This window comes from Oryctolagus cuniculus, chromosome 13 (genome assembly GCF_051225735.1).
Source record: "Oryctolagus cuniculus isolate XC-2025 breed Fujian yellow rabbit chromosome 13, ASM5122573v1, whole genome shotgun sequence".
Lineage (NCBI taxonomy): Eukaryota > Metazoa > Chordata > Mammalia > Lagomorpha > Leporidae > Oryctolagus > Oryctolagus cuniculus.
The window spans coordinates 10,912,381-10,931,143 of NC_142879.1; the positions used below are offsets into that span (position 1 = coordinate 10,912,381).

Consider the following 18,763-nt stretch of genomic DNA (forward strand, 5'->3'; position numbering starts at 1 on the left):
GAATAAATTATTTTCCTGGCGCTGCTAGAGTTCCTTATGACAAAAGCATGCCATTCGCTGTGGGAAACTGAAATCAAAGAGATGGATCTAAAAGCATGAATTTCCTACTCTGACTTATAACCCTGATGTGACCATGTTAGCTTGGCCATGTCCTGAATGCTTATGTGTTCCCAAATTCACATGTTGAAATCCTGATGGCCAAGGGGATGCTATTAGGAGGTGGGGCTTTGAGGAGGTGAGGAGGTCAAGGGGGTGGAGCCCTCTTAAGTGGGATGAGTGCTCATATAAGAGAGGTCCCAGATCGACCCCTCTCGCGTCCTGGTGCCCTGTGGGTCTGGCCAAGGTGACGGCTGTCTCTGGGTGCTGCCTTCCTGATTCCCAGCCCTCAGAACTGTGAGTGATGCATTTCTGTTGTTTATAAGCCACCTAATTTATTATTTTATTATTTATTTATTATTAATTTATGCTGTTTTAAAGATTTCAGCCCGAGTGGGATAAGGTAAACTCTTAAGTTTGTAGATCCGTCCCTGAAATCTTCACCCCAAAGCCTAAACCACACTATAATATGACTCCCTCCCTGAATGTAAAGTCGAGAAGGCTTCAGCGGCTGAGGTTCCGTGTGTCACATGTCCCCAGTGTGACTTAGAGGATTTCATAATCGCTGGTGTTGGGATAAACTCAAAGACCATTGTTTGGAGCTTTGCTTACTGACAGTATTTTCGTTAGGGAAATGTGAACGTTTCTGTGGCATTGTTGAAAACAGGAGACCTTACATGTACACATATCCGTGCATACTCCACATACATGCATACATGTTTCAGTGGGTCCATTTAAAATGAGAGTTTATTACTGAAGAGGGCAAAACCGCAGGTAGTGAATGTGAGCTGAGGAAATCTTAGGAGGTAAATTTATAAAATTCTTAAAATTCTGAGAAATCTGGGGCTGAGTTCATTTTGTAAACTATCTTAACTCCACAAACAGAAGAACTTTGTTACCTCTCTCTCTTTTTTTTTTTTTTTTTTTTTTTTTTTTTTTTTTTTTTGACAGGCAGAGTGGACAGTGTGGGGAGCAGCCCGGACTGGACTGAGTTACTGGAATTAAGACTTATTCTATGCATCTGCTCTCCCACAATATGGCGCTGGGAGAGAAGTAAACAGCTTCCACACAGCTGCCTCCAGTTCAGCTAATAAACTGTAGGACTTGCTCCTGATTGGAGGAGAGCAGCGTACTCGGCGTGTGGGCAGCCGAGTTAGGATTGGCGGAGGAGGACTATAAAGGAGGAGAGAGACGGCATGCACCAGGAACATCTATGGGGAACATCTAAGGGGAACATCTGAAGGAACACCTGTGCAGCCCCCCAGAAAGCCGGCCGGCGGTGTGCCGCTCCCCTGCGGAAGTGGGGAAAGCAGCCAGGGGGAACCGCCCTTCCACGGAGGTGGAAGGGATAGTAGCCAACCCGGGAAGAACCAGCAGCAAACCCGGGGAGGGCCGAGCAGACGAAAGAACAGCGCAGGGTTCAGTGTCATTCCTCCACGAAGAGGGGGAGCGACATAATGGTGCCGTGACTCGGATATGAAGCCTAGGCAGGGTTTAGTGTTGCTCCTCCAATGAAGAGGGGGAGCGACATAATGGTGCCGTGACTCGGATAGGAAACCTAGGACGGATAGGAAACAGGAGGGAAGAAAAGGGAAGAAGCAGGAAAATACCGGAGAGAGAGACTAGCAAAGAGCCTAGGTGCCGGAAGAAGCTATTGAAAGCCTAGGCAGAGACTCGGATATGGACTGTGGGAAAGAAGTTAGGATTGAAAGCGAAAGTGAAAGCTTTCATAGACTCGGATGCGGACTATGGCGGGGAAGCTAGGAGACTGAAAGCGAAAGTGAAACCTGGAGGAGGCTTGGACTCGGATACGGACTGTGGGGAGAGGCCAGGAGAAATGAGAGGAATATTGTTGGAAGAAAACTTAAGGAAACATACCGGGTAGAGAAAAATGTTAGGGAGGATGAAGCCGCGAGTGCAGGCCGAGGCGGAGATATAAGCCACCTTGGAATTCTTCAAGTCACCCCGGGGAGCAAGAGGCGAAGATCTGGAACCAGAGGCAAAGACGTGGGCCGCCAGGTTGAAATTCGCCAGGTTAGTCCGGGGAACTTGGACTGAATGCCGGTGGTGGCGGAAACATTCGCGGAAGCCGCCGCGTGCAGAGAGAGCACGGGGCGTGAATAGATAGGGAACGCGGGGCTGGCGCGAGGCCGTGGTGCGGGCGCTAAGTGCGTGGAGACCGCGGAGCGTGCGCGCGAAGCCGGGAACCCGCCGGCGGGGCGAGGCGCCGGGAAGCCGCACAGAGCCATGAAGCTGCTGTGGGGCGAGGTGCCGAGAAGCAGCCTCGGGGCGAGCGCCGCCGGGAAGCCGCAGGGATAAGAGAAACAGAAGTTTAGAAGTAAAATGAGAGAAATAGGAATGCTGGAAGATAGAAGTAAAATGGGAGAAATAGGAATGCCCGGAGATAGAGAAGTAGAGAAATAGAAAGGCCTCCCCACAACACTGCAATGTGAGAGCTTGGATTCGGTCTGCCTGATTAAGTGAGGCGATGAGCACCTGCGGGCGGCTAGCAGCTTATGCGCCGCAGGTCACCGAAGACAGGCACGAATTAACATCATTAAGGCCTCCCCACAACACTGCTATGTGAGAGCTTGGATTCGGTCTGCCTGATTAAGGCGGTAAGCACCAGCAAGCAGCTCGACCAGAGTATGAGCTGCAGGTCACCGAAGATAGGCACGAACCAACACTAATAAGTCTCCCCCACAATACGGCAATGAGAAGGCTTGGATTCGGTTTGCCTGATTGTTAGGGCTTGTAAGCCCCTGCAGGCAGAGCAGAGCATGCACTGCAGGGCACCGAACACAGGCACGCATCAGCGCCTAAAAACCTCCTCACAACATGGCGAAGAGAGGACCCGGATTCGGTTTGCCTGATTGATAGGACTTGTAAGAGCCTGTGGCAACTCTAGCAAGTAGAGCAGAATGTGTGCCGCGGGACACCGAAGACAGGCGTGTATCAACGCCAAAAATAAAAAGAAAGGGGGATCTGTGGGGAGCAGCCCGGACTGGACTGAGTTACTGGAATTAAGACTTATTCTATGCATCTGCTCTCCCACAATATGGCGCTGGGAGAGAAGTAAACAGCTTCCACACAGCTGCCTCCAGTTCAGCTAATAAACTGTAGGACTTGCTCCTGATTGGAGGAGAGCAGCGTACTCGGCGTGTGGGCAGCCGAGTTAGGATTGGCGGAGGAGGACTATAAAGGAGGAGAGAGACGGCATGCACCAGGAACATCTATGGGGAACATCTAAGGGGAACATCTGAAGGAACACCTGTGCAGCCCCCCAGAAAGCCGGCCGGCGGTGTGCCGCTCCCCTGCGGAAGTGGGGAAAGCAGCCAGGGGGAACCGCCCTTCCACGGAGGTGGAAGGGATAGTAGCCAACCCGGGAAGAACCAGCAGCAAACCCGGGGAGGGCCGAGCAGACGAAAGAACAGCGCAGGGTTCAGTGTCATTCCTCCACGAAGAGGGGGAGCGACAGACAGTGAGAGAGAGACAGAGAGAAAGGTCTTCCTTTGTTGGGGAGAGTGATCCAACATGGGAAGTGAGATACACAGCAGACTCATAGAATGGCAGATGTCCTAAACAGCACTCTGGCCTCAGAATCAGCCCTAAAGGCATTCCGATCTGGCTGAAAAGCCCATGAGAGTATTTCAAGCATGGAAAGCCAAGACACTCTGGCCAAAACACACACACACACACACACACACACACAAAACACCTAAATGAAAGATCTCTGTGAGTGAAATCCCAGTGGAAAGAACAGAACAGGTCTTCAAAGACGGAGGTACCTTTCTCTGAAGGGAGGAGAGAACCTCCGCTTTGACTATGACCTTGTCTAAATAAGATAAGAGTCGGAGAACTCAAAAGGCTTCCATAGCCTTGGAAACTCATGACTGGAGCATAGGGAGATTACTGATGCCATAAACAGGAGTGTCAATTTGTAAAGTCAACAACAGGAGTCACTGTGCACTTACTCCTCATGTAGGATCTCTGTCCTTAATGTGCTGTACATTGAGATTTAATGCTATAACGAGTACTCAAACAGTATATTTCACTTTATGTCTCTATGGGGGTGCAAACTGTTGAAATCTTTACTTAATGTATGCTAAACTGATCTTCTGTAAAAAAAAAAAAAAAAAGAAAAAGAAATTATCAATTCCCAACTTGACTCTCACTGGGATTAAACATGACAATAGGTCTGATCTGATTTCATCATCATTTAAAAAATCATCTATTATTTTTCACTTTATGTTTCTGTGTGGGAGCAAACTGTTGATCTTTACTTAATGTATGCTAAACTGATCTTCTGTATATGAAGAGAATGGAAAATGAATCTTGATGTGAATGGAAGGGGAGAGGGAGTGGGAAAGGGGAGGGTTTCGGGTGGGAGGGACGTTATGGGGGGGAAGCCATTGTAATCCATAAGCCGTACTTTGGAAATTTATATTCATTAAATAAAAGTTAAAAAAAAAAAGGTCTTCCTTTGCCATTGGTTCACCCTCCAATGGCCGCTGCGGCCGGCGCACAGTGCTGATCCGATGGCAGGAGCCAGGTGCTTCTCCTGGTCTCCCATGGGGTGCAGGGCCCAAGCACCTGGGCCATCCTCCACTGCACTCCCTGGCCACAGCAGAGAGCTGGCCTGGAAGAGGGGCAACCAGGACAGAATCCGGCGCCCCGACCGGGACTAGAACCCGGTGTGCTGGCGCTGCAAGGCAGAGGATTAGCCTACTGAGCCGCGGTGCTGGCCTGTTACCTCTTTTAAGAGAGAAAATAAAACAGGATTCAAACTAATAGCATGAGCCTTACCGAAGTGCAACAAAGGGTTGGATGAAATTCAGGACCTGAAAGTCACTTGCAGGGTAGTCGAAGGCGGCAACTTATCCAGAGTGGTTCCTGGAGAGCCGCTGATGCTGGCTCGTGGAAGCCGGAGGTCATCAATGCTGTGCACGTGTTTCCAGTATGGTCTGCATCAGTTGTTCTCAAAGTTACCATCAGAATCATGAGGAGGGATAGTAAAACTGGGACTGACTCCAGAGTTTATGCTCCGGTGGGTTTAGGATGCACCCCCAGGATTTGGCAGTGTCAAGTCATTCCTAGGTGGTCCAAGAACCAAAATCATTCTCTTTAAGAATAGTGTGTTGGAGGCAACGTGCTATCTGGTAGCTTCTTCCTGGAACCAGCTTGCTCATTAGTTTTAGTGGGTTCTGCCTTTTGTCTTTGTTGCAAGTTTGCCAGGTGATTCTGATGAAGTTAAGATTGTGAAAACAAATCCTTGCACCTGGGGTGTAGAGGAGGCGAATAGAGTAAGGATGGGGTCTGTTTGTCACAGCTGCTTGTGTGTGCGGCCAGGGAAGCACAGGTGGTATCACTTTGACCAGGGATGATACTTGTATCAGTTGGTAGTGTTCTTTTTCCTTTCTGGCCTACATTGCTGTCTGGTAGAGCTGTGGATTATTATTTTAAATGTTTGGATAAAAATTACTGATGAATCCAGTCCTTGGACACTCAGTAATGTAGACAGCTGTTGTAATTCTTACTCATCTACGAAGACAGAAGGTTCTGTTTTGAAAAAGTATGATCCAGTTTGTTTTCAGTTATAAATTTAATTAATGAATAAACCAGACATTTTAGCAAGAGGAAATTATATATGCATATATGTAATACAAATATACAATTTCAATTATAGAAGAAGTTTTAGGCAAGCATTAGCTATAGTTACTGAACTTGTTTTCATGATTCACGCTTCTTTGATAACAATAAGTCACCTTTTAAAAGATACAGGGCAACTGTATCGTCTTTGTCCTAAATAGTATTATCTATCTTTCTTTGTTTTGATAGAAGTGCTTGAATAAGTATCATTTGTAAGATGATTCAAAGTTTAAATGTAAAATGACACTTTACAAATTATGTAACTTAAAGGTATATTTTTTCTTGATAGAAGAACTGAATAGCAAGTGAGGAGGAAATTTCTGCTCCCAAACCTTCCGTAAAATGTAATATGGAAGATTTAAAATTGGTTTTATAAGATTGATGAGTGACAAACTGGAAAAAAATAATGAAAAATGTCATTAAATATTTCCTGTCAAAAAGCTCAAACTATTACATACTATTTCTATTTGCTCTTAGAGAAACTGCTGAACTTCATGTTTCTTGCAGGGTTGAGGTGTTCCTGTTTTTGTGGCTATCCCCACTCTTCATAATGTCAGTACTGCAGGCAATACCAAAGTGGACAAATGGTGACCTTAATCAGACATGACTTGGATACAAACTTGGACCTCGTCAGCCGAGTGTGTAGTCTGTGCAATTGCAATACCCTCACAGTTTGTATAGGGCCAAGTTCTTCATGGTATGATATACTATCACTTTTCTATAGATAAAGTGTTTGCCTCTGAAGGAAATTCTTCTCAGTCCTCAGGGCTGTCATTGAAGCCCCAAACAATTTCATTTAAGGGTGAATATCCATGTCAAGTGAAATCACAGAATTGCAAAATGGGGGAAAATTCTGAACAACCCATCAATCCAGCCACACTCGCATAACCTAGAGAACTTTAAATTTACTAGAATCATGAATGTTTTAGATGTGGCAGAAGTTTATTAATATTTTTAACTGACAGAAACATGGCTAAGTGGCTTATTATGTTAATTAACCCAGAGTGAGAACTCTATTAAGAACAGAACAATATAGGGGGAGAAAAAGTGATGTTACTAAGAAACAAAGATAACCCTTGATTTACAGAATCTTCTCAATTTTGATACTCAGTAAAACATTTTGCTACACAAACTGTATATAATACATAACTTTAAGAATATTAGAAACATTTTGTTAATGTTAACACTGTTTCTCTAGACAGAGCTAGAAGAAAAATTCTATAGTTTTGGATTAAGTGAAAAAATAACTTAAAGTAATTGAAATCTATCTTGGTCACGATGAAGTTATTGGCACTAGAATTACCTGGGACAGTTTTTATTCATGAAGAAATGGACTGCCATACCTCACAGAAGAGAAAACAAGTGAGGGCCATGGGTACTTTTTTATCTGCCTATGGACAAAGTGCCAAACAGAGGAACTGAAGGTGAGCAGAAGGTGGAGGTTCTGCAGAGGTGAAGAGGCAGAAGTCAGAAGTTTGGGGTAGAAAGGGGTTGCAGTAACCTTTTGTCATCAGCAACATAATGTGGGGACTGTGCTGCATCCATGGATGTCCTGCACAATTAATGCATTTGGCAATTTGCAGTAGAAAATCCAGGCATGTTGCCTTTCTAGATTGGCAGTTCTTCCACATGAGGTCTCAGTGTCAATCAGCAGGGCTTTGTTGCCAGTGGAACAACTTCTTCCTCTGTGTCCATGGCAGGTGGTATGTTCTGAATCTTGATCTGTTGTCATTCCCATCTTTCTACCCTTCCCTGGCACAGATGAACCAAGTGTGATGTTACCTCTGATTATGAATCTCTGGGTGTTAATTCCAGTTCTCTATATATTGATAATTCTACATTTTGCTCTTAATCTGACTTGAAACTAGAAAATTTTGTACTTCTGGACATCTTAGTTTATTGTCCACTGTGCCAACACCATCCCCTTAAACCTTTGTGAAATGCACAGTGGATAATGCCATAGCTTATTTGTGTGGCCTGAAAAAAAGTAGCATGACCAAGTGAAGAATTCCAATATTTCACAACTCTTCTACATGGCTAGTATTTTTTTGGAAAGTTTTACTGATACTATGCACATGTAGCTTCTTGATGAATGGACCATAAACACGAGACCTAGCAGTTTGCTCTATTCTCATTTTCTGTTTTCCTATTTTTCCCTTTGTCTCATAATCTTTCCTGATTTTATTTGGCATCTTTTTTTTTTTAATTTGATTTGTTTTTGGTTTCCTTTAAGTGATGACAGCAGCGGGTGTAGAAAGGTTGATGGTGAACAACCAGGCAACCATTCAATCCAGGAAGAAATTAATCCTGGCCATGAACAGGAACATGGGCGGAATTGAGGTCCATTGCTGTTAGTTTATCAAAGGCATAAAAATGCTACATATTTCCAAATGAATACCTCCATCTCTGCCACTGACCCTTTTAACAAGTACTGCTTCCTACTGGTCCTCATTGCAACAGTTGAAATTTTCTTTGGCCCTTTGATGTTAAGTGTTGCAGTGTTCACAGTGAAAGATACTTAGAGAAATCTTGACAAGGATTTCGGAAAGGTGATGAATTTCAGAATGCTTTATAATTTAGTTATTACCGCTGTCGTTGAAATAGAGATGCCAAAAATTGGTATAGCAACTGTTGTTTAGTCTGAACCTCTTCCATAAGAAGTTCAAGGTATCTTTAATTATAGAAATTGGTTGTAAATAGTCTGGCTCAAAATATAATGGGTTTTCCTTTAAAACTTTATATTTCCACTCTTCTGTGGAAGAACTCTGACCATTAAATTTAAAGTATTACATTATGTAAAATTCATATTGGAGTTTTCCTTAGGCGTAAGAAATCAGAAAATCTTTATCTCACTGTGGTTCTGATTTTCTGAAACACAGAACTATTAAAAGATAATGGCAAGAGCAAAATTACTTGGGTCATCTTTTGTTTAGCATTGTTGGATGTTTCAAAGATGTTAATGGATTAGCATGCATGGAATTAGACCACAAGAACATAATTTTGGGGAGGAGTATCAAATTTCTTTATTTGAAGGAATGGTGCAAATTAAAGTACATAAGTGGATATTTTGGTACAATGTATAAAGAAGGTAGCAGTAGCCCCAACATGCATGCTGCTTTGGGGCATAGCCAGGAAAGTTGTACCCTGGCTATGGGGATATTAGCCTAAGACCTTAGTTCTGGTTATCATGAGGCCATTTGGGAAGTAAACCAGTGGATGGAAGACCTCTGTCTTCTCCTGCTTCTCCATCAATGTAACTCTGCCTTTAAAATAAAGAAATACCTTTAAAAAAATAAAAAAACAAACTGGAAAATAAAGGCTACAGGAATCTTTGATGTCTGGAAAGGCAGCCAAACCCAAGACAAGTGTAACAAACACCATTGCACTTGTGCAAAGCAGTGTTAGAAACAAGAAAATAGAAAATATTTTAGGGGTTGGAGTTTACTTTGTTTATCTCCACCCCTTATTGGAGTACCAGAGTTCAAATCCCAGCTCTGGATCCTGAGTCCATCTTCTTGCTAATGCAGATCCTAGTAGGCAATGGGTGATAGCTCATGTCATTTTGGGTTTTTATCAGCCACTCAAAAGACAAGGATTGTGTCCTGGCTGCCAGATTCATCTCTGACCCAACCCCACCCACTGGGGACATTTAGGGAAGGAACTAGCACATAGAAATTCTCCCTGTCTCCCACTTTGGTTAGTGAATATAATCTAAAAAGACGTTTTAGTTTGAATTTGAGAAAATTAAAAGGTTAAAAATATGACTGCATTTATAATGAATGCCATATATAAAGGTGACCTCCAGAGAAAATAAAACCAAATAGTTATCTAGTAGTCTACAAATAGGACAATGTGGGAATATAATTTCATCATAGCTTAGGAAAGTATCTCTATATACCAAAAAGCATAAACCATAAACTAAGAAACACAAGGGATAGATTTGAATACATCAACTAATAAGGAAGAATATCTGTTATACATATTCGTATTTCTACTACCTCCATTTTGCCTCTTGCGTTCTTGATGTTCTAACTTCTTTACCTTTCTGTTCCAAGGCTATCCTCTAGCCAATATATAATTGTCTCCCAGTAACAAATTCTTGCAACTTTCCTTCACTGGAGAATGTTTTTAGTAAACTTTGATTACTGACAGATAGCTTTGCCGATGGTCAGTTTGACCACCACAAGTTCTTTTTATTTCAGAATCTTCTAGAATATTGGATACAAATTTTGTTTTTATTTAGTTTTTTTCATGGGTAATGTGGTCTCTCTGGTTTCTCAGATGATTTGTGTTCGGTTTATAAAAGTACAGCTGTCTTTGTCTTTGAATTTCTTGGGTTTATCATGTTGTCAGTATGGTTATCTTCATAGATCAAGCTTGTGTCTTTTGTCCACGCTTGTTGGCTTTCTGACATTACTTCTTCAAACTCCTTTCAATCCAGCTCTTTCCACTCTCCTTTTGGAGCTCAAGTAATACTAACATTGTAAAACAGAAGTGGAGCAAAAAAATGAACAGAGCCTTGGAGTCCAGAGGATAACAAAAGACACGAACAGGTTGAAATTTATTTCATTCTTAGTTGACCTTTTTATCCGTGGTGATCTCCGTTCTAGTAAAAATCCCATTAATTTTTTGTTTCATTTTGAATTGGTATTATTCAATATGTAGACTTATTTTTTAAAAATATTTAAATATTTTAACTTTTAAAACTTTTTTGAGGTTTATTTGAAAGACAAAGTTACAGAGAAGGAGAAGCAGAAAGAGAGAGAGGTCTTCCAACCATTGGTTCACTACCCAGATGGCTGCAAATGTCAGGGCTGGGACAGTCCAAAGCCAGGAGCTAGAATCGTCTTCTGGGTCTCCCACATGAGTTGGGGACCCAAACACTTGTGCCATCTTCCACTGCTTTCTCAGGTGCATTAGCAGAGAACTGGATTGGAAGTGGAGCAGCCTCGCATCTTTGTGTGTGAGCATTTTCTTCTCACTCAATAGAAAATATGCATTGAAATTAAAATGAAGGCTATCCAAATTACATGGCGGTTTTACCCACTATGCCACAGTGCTGGTCCCCAAAATCAAAACTTTCTTAGGTTCTTTATTTTTTTTAACAGCTATATATTTTTGAAAAACTGCACATATTTAGTGCATACAATGTGTGGAATTTGGGTTTATGTGTACGCATGACAGTATCACCACAAAAAATAATACATAGGTCCACCTTTTGTGCTATGTACTTTTATTCTGTTAACATTGAACATGAGATTTAGCCTCTTTTCCAGTTTAATATGTGCAATACCATATTAGCTATGGACATTATTTTATAGCAAGCTTCTAGAATTTATTAATCATGTGAGCTTTAATATTGTTGCTATTAAACAACTCTATATTTCCCCACCCCAAAACCTGGAAACTGTGGTGCTATTTTCTGGTTCTGACTTAGAATATTTCGAATATTACATTTAAGTGGAATCATATATCTTTCAGAGACTGGTCTGTTTGACCTTTAGATACTTAAAATGTTTTCCAGATTTGTGCATGCCATTACACATGATAGGATTTCTTTGATTTTAATGCTGAATAATATTCCGTTGTATGCAGTGTATCCCACATTTTCTTCATCTACTTATCCTTTAATGGAAATCTGGGTTATTTGCATATCTTGACTATGGTGAATAATGCTACATTAACGAGGCAATTGAGAACATCAGTTTAGGATACTGGTTCAATTACTCTGGATAAATATCCAGAGTTGAGATTATTTAATCATATGTTAGCTCTCTGTTTAATTTTTAAGGAATCTGCATAGAAGCTGAGCTATTTTATGTTCCTACAAAATAATGACTGGGGTTATAATCCTTCCAGAACCTTGCCTAAAATTTGTTGTCTATTTCTTTATAATAGTCATTAACATGTGTGAGATGGTAATTAGCTGTGGGTTTAACTTGCATTTACCTAATAAGTAGAAATGTTGAGCATATGTATATGTTCACAATCATATTTCTTCATTGGAGAAACTCTAATCAGACCCATTGACCATTTTCCAATTGGATTTCTCTTACCATCCAAGTTAATTGGTGTGTATTTTGTGAATTACTCTTGTCAGGTATATAGTTTAGATATTTTCTACATTTCATAGGCTTAGCTTTCATTTTGATAACTTTGTTATGCAGAAGCTTTATTATGAAATCCCAATTGTTTATTTTTTAATTCTTTTTCCCTTGACTTTTGGTGCCATATCCTTAATCATTGCCAAAACCAATGACAAGAAGAATTTCTCCCATATTTTCTTCTGCAGCTAGACAGTTGAATGTCTTAAATTTCAATCTGTAATCCATTTTGAGTTGAGGTTGTGTGTGGTGAAAGGTAAAGTTCTAGATTAATCCTTTTTCGTGGGATTATCCAGTTTCCTGAGCATTACTTGTTGAAGAGACTTTATCTTTGTGTGTAGTTGGTTCCCTTGGCAAAGTGAATTGATCATGTACATGTGAGTTTGCTAGACTATTCTGCTCACCTTATGCTATTACCATACTGCTTTGGTTACTGTGGCATTGGAAAATAATCTGAAATTAGGAAGTGTGGAGCCTCTAGTTCTTTTTCTCAAAATCCCTTCAGATATTCTGAATCTTTTCTGGTTTCATAGGAATTTGAATATTTTTCTTTCTGTTAAAATACCATTGCGTTTTTTTTTTTTTAATGGGTGATAGCATCAAATCTGTAGTTCACTTTTTTGTAAGATGTAAACATTTTAACAATATAAAGGCTAGGGCCGGCACTGTGGTGCAGCAGGTTAAAGCCCCGGTCTGTAGTGCCACCACCCCAGATGGGCACCAGCTCTAGTCCTGGCTGCTCCAATTCTGATCCAGCTCTCTGCTATGACTAGGGAGAGCAGTAGAAGATAGCCCAACTCCTTGGGCCCCTGCACCCACATGGGAAACTTAGAGGAAGCTCCTGAGTCCTGGCTTCAGATCAGCCCAGCTTCAGCCATTGTGGCCATCTGGGGAGTGAACCAGTGGATGGAAGATATGCTTTCTCTCTGTCTCTCTGCGTCTTTGCAACTCTGCCTTTAAAATAAATCTTTCTAAAAAAAAAAGTCTATCCATCCATGAGTGTCTTTTTGTTCATCTTTATTTTGTTTAATCAACACTTTTGACAAATTGTCCAACACAGTTACAGAAGAATTGTACCTTACCATAGTAAAGACCATATGTGACAAGCCCATAGCTTGCCTCATACCCAGCAGTGTAAACCATGTTGCCCTAAGATCAGGAACAAAGCAACGATGCCCACTCATCCCCACTTCTATTAACATAGTACTGGAAGTTCTAGCCAGAGCAGTTTGGCAAGAAAAATAAATGAGGCATCCAATTTGGAATAAGTGAAAATATCTGTTTGGAGATGACGTAATCTAATATGTAGGAGCCAAAAGAACTTCACAAAAAAAAAAAAGGAAAATTTAGAATAAACTCAGCAAAATTGGAGATGAATATTTAATATAGAGAAATTGTTTCTATATACAAACAATGAACTATCAGAACGTAATTAAGGAGATTAAACTTACAATGGCATCAAAAAAAGATACTGAACAGTCAACAAAGTAGATGAAGAATTTCAATTCATCACAATTTTTGAGTTTTTTTTCCATCTATTTGAAAAGAAAGTGCAGTTGAATGTTGAAGTTTTTTTTGTTCTGACTATAAAAGCGTGGGCGGATAATTTTCTTAGCAGATTTGCTTTCTTGCTGGTTTTCCTTCACATTCAATTTGTGATCATTTCGATTCCTGGATACAGTGATTGTTTATTGTAACCTGGCCTTTTTTGGCAGTATTAGGAGATTGACTACTTTTTAAACCATGTGTTCCAGCAGGTATTTGTAGTATTTAGAGTTAGCATTTTCAATGGCAGGTTCATGTTCCATCTTTGCTATGCTATGTGGTCTGCTTGGTTCATCTCATACTCTTGTTACCACTTCTGGGCAGGAGGCATTTTCCCTGCTCTGACTGCGTGGGTCGTTTGGAGGGATGGTGCTGAAGAAAGACCCATGTCATTGTTCTCAGGCTGCTCTGAGTCTCTGACCTGTGAGAACGCCTATAGGACAAGGAAGTGGATGCTTCTTGATGTTGGGTTCCTTTGCCTGTTCTGCTAACTTGTCCATTACTTATGCGTAGATAAGGAGATTCTTCAGCATCTAGGACAAAAAGGCTTCCCAGATAAGCTATCTGCTGTCAGAGGTCCGATTTAGTAGTTTCCCAGGCCCTTGCTGGTATCTGAGTGGAGGAGGAGGTTCCTTGCACACAAGGATTTGCTATTTGAAGATTCTGCTAGATGCAACTTAGTGTCTTACCAGTGCTTTGTCTCACCTTAGAATCTTTGTTGAATTTAAAATTATTTACATTAATATTTGCATTCCATAAGAACTTCATATGTTCTTTAAATCTACATTTGTACATGTTTTATCAGTTGCTCTGTTATATTGACATTCATGCAGTATGTATGAGCTAAATCATGGTGGTTCATATTTCCATCTGTAACCTTTCTTTTAAACCTTCAAGTTTCTTTCTTATTCAAAACTTAACAAATTACAAATAACTCACTAACCAATGTGCCAGTCATCTGAATAGATCTTTCTCAAAAGAATAAATACAAATGGCCAACTAGTACATGAAAATATTCAATATCATTAACCATCAGGAAAGTACATGTCAAAATGACAATGAGATAGCATCTTGCTCCAGTGTGAATCACTATGATTAAAAAAGACAAAAAATAACAAATGCTGGCAAGGACATGAAGAAAAGGAACTCTTACAACTCTTGGTGGGAATTTAAATGAAAACAGCCACTGTGGAGATCATAAAGGATGTTCCTTTAAAAACTGAAAATACATCACCCATGTTAACCATCTATCCTGCTTCTAGCTACCTAACCACAACAAATGAAATCACTTTACCCTCTTAGAATTGCTTGGAGGAAAGAAATTCTCAGGTCATGCTGCAAAAGAGAATTCTTTGCTGATCATACAAGGTTGAGTTGTCAACAGGTTGTGACATCACTGAGGTACTGAGCTTTTAGGATTCCCATTCACTCAGGCAGAAGAATGACTCCTTGGCTGTGTTTTTGTGCAGGGACAGGGTTTGTAATGGAACTCAGATCTTCCTCTCTTGGTTGAAGGAATTTAGGAGGTTCTACTTCTCTGGATTCTCTGGAGTGTTTTTTTTTTCCCCCAATTGTGGGCTCCAACCCAGCTTGACTTGTCCTTGTCACCTATAAGAGTCATCTTTTGCTTATATCTTGTCATCTCCAGGGCTTATAGTTGCCACTATGCTAGATTAGGGGGAAAAAAAGTTTACATTATTCTTTACAAGTAGGGTGCCTCTAATTTGATTATTACTACAATTGAGTTGATTATTTTTATTTGATATGAGGGATGTCAATCTATCTCTGCTCATTTTAAAATACTTGATATTAAGCAGGCCACACAACAGACTCGTAGAATAACCAGTGACCTAAATAGCACTCTGACCTCAGAAACAGTCCTTAAGCTATTCAGATCTGGCTGAAAACCTCATGAGAGCAATGCAGCCATGGAAAGCCAAGACACTATGGCAAAAAATGATCTACATGAAGGCTCTGTGAGCAAGATCCCAGTGGAAAAAAGGGGCCATCAAAGGAGGAGATACTTTTTTTTTCTTTTTCTTTTTTTTCTTTTTTTTTTTTTTTTTGACAGGCAGAGTTAGAGACAGAGAAAGGTCTTCCTTTTTCCGTTGATTCACCCCCCAAGTGGCTGCTGCCACGCCTGGCGTGTTGTGGCTGGTTGTGCTGCGCCGACCCGAAGCCAGGAGCCAGGTGCTTCCTCCTGGTCTCCCATGGGGTGCAGGGCCAAAGGACATGGGCCAACCTCCACTGCACTCCTGGGCCACAGCAGAGAGCTGGACAGGAAGAGGAACAACCGGGACAGAATCCAGCGCCCCAACTGGGACTAGAACCCTGGGATGCCGGCGCCACAGGTGGAGGATTAGCCTAGTGAGCCACGGTGCCAGCCAGGAGATACTTTTCTCTGAAGGGAGGAGAGGACTTCCACTTTGCTTGTGGCCCTGTCTAAATACTGACAGTGTTTGTGGACTTGAAAGGCTTCTATAGCCTAGGCAGCTTGTGACAAGCGCACCAGGTGATCACTGACGTCATAAAAGTGTCAATCGTTAAATCAACACCAGGAGTCATCGTGTACTTGCTCCCCATGTAGAAACTCTGTCCCTAATGCTGTACTATGAAAATGAATGGTAAAACCTGTCTTTAAACAGTACTTTATACTTCTTGTCTGTGTGGGTACAAACTGTTTATCTTTATTTAGTATAGACTTAACATTCATTTTAACTATCTTAATATATAGAATGTTAATGAAGAATGGGATAGGAGAAGTTTGGAGGTGGGAGGGTGGGTGTGGGGGGAAGAATTGCTATATTCCTAAAGCTGTACTTATGAAATTTGTATTCATTAAATAAAAGCTTTATAAAAAGTACCTGATACTTGCACAAGGCCTGCATATAGGAATTTTTGTATCTTGTTTATCTTAATATTTTTTCTTATTTTAAACTTGAGAAAAACTCAGGCTCAAAAATGTAACTTTCAGGGCTGGTGCGGTAGCAAAGCGGGTTGAGACTCTGCCTATGGTGCCAGTGTCCCATGTGTGTGCTGGTTCATGTCCCAGCTGCTCTTCTTACAAACAGCTTTCTTATGGCCTGGGAGGGCAGTAGAGGGATGACCCAGGTTTTTGGGCCCCTGTACCCATGTGGGAGACCAGGAAGAAGCTCCTAGACAGTCTGGCCGTTGCGGCCGTTTGAGGAGTGAGCCAGTGGGTGAATGGCCTTTCTATATGTCTCTTTCTCTGTCTATAACTATACCTCTTGCATATTGCTTTAAAGATTTATTTGCAGGCTGGCACTGTGTCATAGTGGGTAAAGCAACCTGCTGCAGTTCCAGCATTCCACATGGGTGCAGGTTCAAATCCCAGCTGCTCTACTTTGATTCCAGCTCACCACTATGGCCTGGGATAGCAGTAGAAGATGACCCAAGTCCTTGGGCCCCTACATCCACATGGGAGACTGGGAGGAATCTCTTGGCTTCACATCTGGACAGCTCCAACCATTGTGGCCAGTTGAGGAGTGAACCAGCAGGTGGAAAACTTCTCTCTCTCTCTGTCTCTCTTCCTCCCTCCCTCCCTCCTTTTCTTTTCTCTCTCACCTTATCCTCTCTCTGTAACTCTATCAAATCTTTTTTTTTTTTAATTTTCTCTTCTGTTTACTGGAAAGAGAAAGTCTAAAAAAGTTTAATTTTGTTAGATGCTAACTCTATTGTTGACATCCCACAGGCTCAATGAAAAAGACACAACTGGATACTTTTTTTCACCTTATGTAATTATAAAAAAAAATTCATGTATTTCCGATGGATATTTAAAGTTTGTTTTACTTATTTGGAAGGCAGGTGACAGATGAGGGAGATAGAAAGATCTTCCATCCACTGGTTCATTGCCCACGTGGCTGCAGGGACCATGGTTGAGTTCTGCTGAAGTCAGAAGCCAGGAACTCCATCTGGGTCTCCACTGTGGGTGGAAGGGGTCCAGTCACTTATACCAGGTGAATTAGTGGAGCACTGGGTCAGAATTGCAGCAGCCGGAGCTTGAATCTACTCCAATGTGGCATGCCAGCCGCACAAGCAGGGGCAGGCTCTAGGTAGTTCTTTTCTTGACATACAAAGCATTTAGTTTTTAAGTGGTTTCTTCAGATGAAAAAAAAAATTGACACTGCTATTGTCCATTGCCATGGTCAGGGCTAATCATGATATACACTGTTAGGGCATTTGTTTTATCATTAGTGTATTAGTGTGTTTGCTTATGCCAGTGGTCTCTCTCTTTCTTTTCTTTCCTTTTTTTTTTTTTTTTTTTTTTTTGATTCTGGTGTGACTAAGCTAGTTACTGGAAGGACTCCCATTAATGCCTCACTTTTCAGCATACTTTAGCCATCCGTGATACCTTAGGCATATGAATATGTCAGTGGGATATATTAGAAAAGTGGGAAGATATTAGCTAATATTAAATAGTTACATTCTATGATTATATTTTTGACATTTTTAGAGTCATGCTTATTGTTCAGAGTTCAAACCACTTTCTCAAACATGCAGTCAAATTCTTGCTATTAAAATCTACAGATCTCTATGCATTGATTATTAAAGGCTATGAGTTTCAACATTATGTACTAGACAGATTATCAGTAGAAGTATCTGAACTCCTAAGGTACCACTAGCATTTAAAGGAGGAAGCATAAAGATATTTCTTGTTCTCTACTCGTGAAAATATATAAGGCTTATTAACTGCAGGATAATCTTCAAATATTTTTAATAACTACCACTTTCAGGAATTTTGTCTTCAGCTGAGATAGGGAAGTGGAAACCTGAGTTACTCACAGCTGGCGCTGTGGCTCACTAGGTTAATCCTCTGCCTGCAGCACCGGCATCCCATGTGGGCGCCGGGTTCTAGTCCCGGTTGCTCCTCTTCCAGTCCAGCTCTCAGCTGTGGCCTGGGAGTGCAGTGGAGGATGGCCCAGGTGCTTGGGCCCTGCACCTGCATGGGAGACCAGGAGGAAGCACTTGGCTCCTGGCTTCGGATCGGCGCAGCGCTGGCCGTAGCGGCCATTTGGGGAGTGAACCAACAAAAGGAAGACCTTTCTCTGTCTGTCTGTCTCTCTCACTGTCTATAACTCTACCTATCAAATTTAAAAAAAAAAAATAAAAAGTCATAGTGACTTTCCAGCCAATGAATATTAAAATGAGACAAATGTGAAGGTACAATGTATGGTAATGGCATAAGTGGATGGAGAAGAAAAACCAGAGGTAAGGATTCTTGTAGTGAATATAAATATAGACCCAGTAGCTCTGCGATCCAGATGTTGCACCTTGACAGATATTTACCCAAAGTAAACAAAAGCACATGTCCGTACAAAGGCTTCTACTTGAACATGCATATTGATAGC

The 18,763-nt window shown here is 41.4% G+C and overlaps 1 long non-coding RNA gene across 3 annotated transcripts in view; it reads left to right on the forward strand.

Annotated features, from left to right (window-relative positions):
• Positions 1-248: 248 nt before the first annotated feature.
• LOC149122476 (uncharacterized) overlaps positions 249-18,763 on the forward strand; it is a 50,225-nt gene continuing 31,710 nt past the window's right edge. The window contains exon 1 of one of the 3 annotated variants that reach the window (XR_016219302.1): positions 249-393. This is a non-coding gene — a long non-coding RNA (uncharacterized LOC149122476). The remainder of the gene's footprint in view (positions 394-18,763) is intronic. The other 2 variants (XR_016219301.1, XR_016219303.1) reach the window with 2 other exon arrangements.